Source organism: Syngnathus acus, chromosome 22 (genome assembly GCF_901709675.1).
Source record: "Syngnathus acus chromosome 22, fSynAcu1.2, whole genome shotgun sequence".
Taxonomy (NCBI): domain Eukaryota; kingdom Metazoa; phylum Chordata; class Actinopteri; order Syngnathiformes; family Syngnathidae; genus Syngnathus; species Syngnathus acus.
The window spans coordinates 4,377,881-4,383,880 of NC_051106.1; positions in this window are offsets into that span (position 1 = coordinate 4,377,881).

Below are 6,000 nucleotides of genomic sequence, written 5' to 3' on the forward strand. Positions count from 1 at the left end.
AGAATATGATCCAGTGTAAAACTGGAGTCACACACATCAATTTTAACACTGAATGTCAAACTTCTAGTGCCAAATTTATTTTTAAAAAAAAGAATACTATGACTATTATATTTTTTAAGATTCAAATAAGTTTATACTATATAAAATATAACCAGATATTTTGAATCCCTGAGGCAGTCCACCATTCAACAGATGCGATATTCAGTTTGAGCAGAGACACACATGGGGGTCATTTGCATATTTTAACTTCCTGGCTCTGCCCAAAAGAGGTGACCTTTGTTTCCATTCAACATCTGCCACCCTGTACTTCATCTGATGGCGACTGCACTTTACAGTATGCCACTAATGAGATTTCTCTCCACTGTCTCGTTGTGTCATTCAGCAATGTGAATCCCCCGGGTTTGGAAAAGAAAAAAAAAAAACATGCAAATATAAAACATTAATGTAGAACACGCTGGAAGAATAATGTTCGGCGTCTTGTCTTTTATGTGCCGCCGCATGCTGTCTCCCCTCTCGCGGTAATCAGCGCCGTGATACACAAGGTCGTGGATGAAGCCGATTGGATTGACAGTGTGAGATCTCACACTATGCCAGAAATGAAATGAAGGTGTTTGATAGATGAATAGAAAGTGCAGGCAGACTGCCGCATTTGCTCAGGTGTGAAATTAAACCGGAAGGAAAGAGACGTGGCTCGGGATTATGCAACGCAATCGGAGCAGCCCTCCAGCATGTATAATTGATGGAAATAACTCAAGTCTTTACTACATCATCATCAAGAGAATGGAATGAATCACTAACTTATAAGGTGGAATCCACCGGCTGAATATTTTCCACATTTATCTTGAACTTGTTGCACTTTCAAAACATATTTTGGTATTCAAGTCAATAAAACGACCTAATATGAAAAAGAAAGTGAATATGTGCCTATCGCCAGAAGGAGCCTAGCCAAAGCTCATCCAGATAAGAAAAAAAAACCAAAATCAGTGAGAAGAAAATGTAATCTAAAAGAAAATATCGGCGAAGATACCAAGTCAGCTGTCAGTAGGGATACCCGCAAACCCTACCAGCAGCAATCACAATCCATATTTCATACTACAGTGTGTGTATGCGTGTGTGTTGGCTGTGTTAGATGGGGTGGGGAGAAATGCAGAGGATGCTGAATTATTGAGTTGAATTTTCACGGGCTGAAGGTCAGCGAGCCCTGAAAACAGAAAAAAAAAAAACATGTCCGATTAAAAATTAATGTTTTCTTATAAGCTGCCACGCCATGCGCTGCAATAACAAACCTTGCACAGATGATTATTCCGAGAGCCGACACTTTCGGAATCATCTTCCGTGAAAGGATACACCGAAAAAAAATCGTCACAAGTCACAGGGAAGCGAGGTGTATAAAATAACACGCATGACCAGAAAGGACAGATGGGGCGGAATCTCCAAGTTTGAACACAATCTGTTCCAGATGCTGGTCAAGCTCCAGGGTCCATTTATTCAGAATATAAGAAATCATTAAGGGGCAGTACGGTGGGTTTTGAATTTCAGGGTTACAAATTGTGTACTTGTGTGAATGCTAGCTGGTGATTGGTCCATCTATGATAGCCTCCATCTCACCCGCAACATTTGCGGACTAATTGGAATATTAGTGTAAAACTGGCAGAATGACTCAGGCTTGTTGCTTGTCCTCTTAATGAGCGTTGTCCTCATTAAAATATCATCAGCCATCTCTTATACGGCTTAATTGATATTTCATTAGAACCTTTCTATTTAAGGTTTTTAATGGCTTGCGAGGCAGGCAAAGCTGTTACTGGCACTCTTGGCAGGGTTCTTGCCAGCCTCGACGGACTTCGAATGAAATGGAATAATAAAAGAAGCGGAATTTATGCTTTTACCCTTTGGAGGCAGGTTTGGATGAGTCATTAAGCGGACCACATGTCTCTCGTCTTGCACAGAGATGTGTGCAAGGTGTTAAATGGCACAAAACCACAAAAAAAACCCAAAACAAGAATTTGACCAATACAAAACTCCTTCGGAGCAGGATTGCCTCATCACCGCTTCATCTGACGTAACACCAAATATGACATTGGCTCTATAGCAGTAAGCCCCAGCCTCCTCATAACTTCTTGATGAATGTTAATGGTGGACGCCGAGCTTGTCCGGGATGGATGTAGTGGCAATAGGAATAGTCGATGTGGACGTTAGAAAGCAATGAAGGGTAACTATTAAAGCACTTCATAGATTGATCCTTTCCAAAGGACCGTCCGTTTTCTGCACCTGTCCTGTGCTCATGGACCGCGTGACAACCGGCCCCCGAGTCCACTTTCCATTCCTCAATGGTGTAATTTGCTTGGTGGACGCTGAAATGGAGCGTAATGGCGGAGGTGGCAGAAGCCTGCAGATCTCATTCGGTGTTCAATCACTATGGTGAGCTCACAGATGAGTAAGATGATGAGAGACTACTGAGTCGGGGTGGTTCAACTAAGGCGGTGTCCGTTGACCGGTAACATTAAAAAGACGTCATTACACGACTTGCACGGTTTGATTAAAGATGAACAATCGTGTGTGTGGTTGTGTGTATTCGAACCAACCACTGTGTGATAGGAGTAGGGGGTGACGCAGGACACAGCGAGCTGATCAAAGCAATGAGACTTTGATGAATGTTCTTCATTAGGCAAACCCGAGTGATTTTAAAAGCGAGGGCAAGGGAGGAAGACAAAGAAAAAAGGGAAAGGGTGGACGGATAGATTACAGAACATGAGCAACACCATGAAATAATATTGCAATCTATATTTAGAGGGAAATTTCCTTTCTATAGGTCTTTGATGTGCAGTTTCCATCGTGGCCACTGGGTGGGGACAGCTGTCCTCTTAGTTTAAGGTTTCACCTACCCTTGCTCAAGTCTAGCAAATGTTTTAGTTTGACCTGTAGCTTCCTCTGAATTAATGTAAAATAAATGAGTGTCAAAGCCAGGGAGTGATGTGTTAATGTGAGGAAATGAATTATGTGCACTTGTTATACACACAGACACTCTGTGGGATAAGCCGTATAGTCTTTCTGACTGATTGGGCTGTGGATGAAGGTTGACATGTTGCAAATGGGTGACAACGGATAACCGCCACTTGCGTTCATTAATAACTACAACTTGATTATGAAGTTAAAGTCAAACGGTTATTATTGCATAGGTAACCTGAGCCCATGTGTCCTAGAGGGAGATTAATGGCTGGCGGAATAAGGGAAGCCAAGCAACTGATTGCACAAAAAGTAAATCAATTTGGCACACCGTCTGTCTGTGGCTTGGGTAAAAAAAAAAAAAAAAGAAAATCGAGACATAACTGTGTTTTTTTTGTTTGTAGAAATACACAAGATCCAATTTAGAAGATATGAATACCAGTCTGGGATCCTCAGCAGGGAAATTAAATGGACAGTAATGAATGGGTGAATGCTATTTCCCAAGTCTACCTCACGCTTCCACATACAGCAGTCAATTCAATTCCTCTTCCATTTTATTTCAGATAATCTACTCATATATTGGAAGTCGGTAAATGGAAAGAAGAAAAATAATACAAGGACACCTGCAGAATATACTAGCAGCATACTTTTACAGTGATATGCATCAACTTTATAGGACAAAAGAGGAGGACCTGGACTACCTCCAAAGCAAAATTCTGCACCCGCTCATTTTTCTTCATATGAACAATTAATGGCAGGGCTTTTACCCCTCCCTCCTTCTTAAAGGGCATCTCATGAGTGATAAACTCCGAATGCAAAAGGGGTTTGAAACGTGCTAAAGTGCTTTGAGGGCTGAAGGCACACGGGGAGGTCTGGTGATAAACTGTGCAGAGAGCAGCAGTTGGATATGGGATAAATGCAGCGAAAAATAGGCCTATAAAAGAGAGAGGAAAATAAAGTGGGACCACATACTGTATAGTAGTTGTCTCTTAGGATGTACTTGGAGAATAAGTGCTGGGCAGCAATTCATGAAAGCATTGTGATGAGAGGTTGAGAAGTTGTGATGACAACCTGGGCCCTGAATCTGGAAGCGCTTTATGCTAATTTAAAAATAAACAATTCCATTTTTTATTCATTCGGTGATGTGGTCAGTCAATAGTTTAAGAAAAGCCCGAGTTCAAATCCTAAATACGAACATTCATTATAAATACGAATCATGCTGCCCATCATGTAAAAGGGAATAGTTAATACGAAGACTTTGATAAAGACATATTTTATGCATGCATCTTATAAAAGGGTTTAAAAAAAAATCCGTTTCCTCAAAAATTACTTCAGAAACATCCTATGGTCATTAATTAAGGCCATCGACTTGAAAAAAACTGAAAAGTCCAGAAGTATGCATTTTCGATGAGTTTAAAATATTGCTGATTATTTTTCCGCTGTTAAATTTGTGTAAGTGGCCATGGGTTGCTATAAATAGAAAGTGTTGCACTTGACATTTGGTATTACTGGATGCTTTGGAAAAGCATTACCATCTGGGCAGTTGTTACAGCAAGAAAACCATAATAGTGTACAAAACTGTTGAGCTGCAACCTTTGTTCCAGAAATAATTCCTGGCAGCTCCCCAGTCGAAGTCTTGAGGGACCGAAAATCATTGCACAAAAATGAATTAAGCCAAGCACCTAACATCATTTTCTTTTTATGAGGCATAATAACTTTAGAACATTTTAACCATGTCACATGACATCACGTGCATATGATAGTCATTATCAATCGTTAAATGAGTCCCTAAACTCACACAAGAATAGCGCAAAAATGTCACAAATAGGATTAAAGATTTGAGATGAGACCAGATTGGCAGTTCTCTATAGCTTCATCAATTTTCTAGATCAGAGTTGATCTCCAAACAATTGTGTCTGCACTCATTCATCGGAGCGTAATCCCGTATTGAGGAGTAATCCACAGGCTGAGCAGTCAAAGAGTGCTCTCCTTTAGCCAGCCAAGCCGAACTGAAGTGGTTGAGGGGATTTTAGACCACTCACCCACTTCTGTCTGCAGGGTCAAAGAGAGTTGAAGGAAAAAACTAAACAAAAAAACCCGACTAACCAGCACTGCAAGTTGTACGATACTGCATGCACACACTTATCAAGGCATACTGAAATCTGATTGGCTAAAGCTTTGCGCCATTCATAATGATATTAAGCTAGCAACATTGATGAGACTGCTTTTATCGTCATTGGGTGGACTCTAAATTTACAATTCTTTCTTGTGACTAAAATGAAAATAAAACTCCCAACTCATTAAAAAGCAATTTTCAAACTTAACTTCAGGAAACCACGAGTAGCTTAAATATCAGCCGCACAGTGACCCAGACGTCACCTTACCTGGTGGATCTGTGGCTCTCTGCCTTATCGCCATTATGCAGACGCCAGCCATAACAAACAACCTGTAATCCTCTTAACGCAGAAGAAAAACACTGGCTCCGCACACCCATATCGCTATTAAAAGAGTGTGACAAGAATGATTCACTTCTCCATTCACAACATACTATTCCTTCCTTTTTCCTGAGATAAACAAAAGATAATCTGTGACGATCGGAAATGGTGGTTGAGCATATTTGTTTGCTCGAAATGTCGATTTTATTTCACGATATTAAAATCCTAACAAGACGCTGGGTTACCGTGTCATCAATGTCCTTGTGTCTCCAAAATGCCCGCAACTGTCACTGGCTTGGCACAGTCCTTGAATAGGAGTAATTAATGCTCTCACATCTGGTGGGAGTTCCCTCATGCCTTTCTGAAATTTGGCCCTTTCTTGGTCGCTTGCCATGCCCTCCATAAACCCCCACCCCTCATCTTTAAAATGCCTGTTTTTCTTTCTATCTAAAACCAAAGTGATCAATTATATGACACGGCTCCCGTCTCAGAGAGTTAAGATATTGTATCCATCCTCATGGTAACTTAGCCGACGTTTGGCTGTCAGCGTTGATACGAGCCTGTCTCTGTCTTTGTCACCTTAGCTATTGCCCTGCGTTTGATCTACGCGCCATGCTAACTC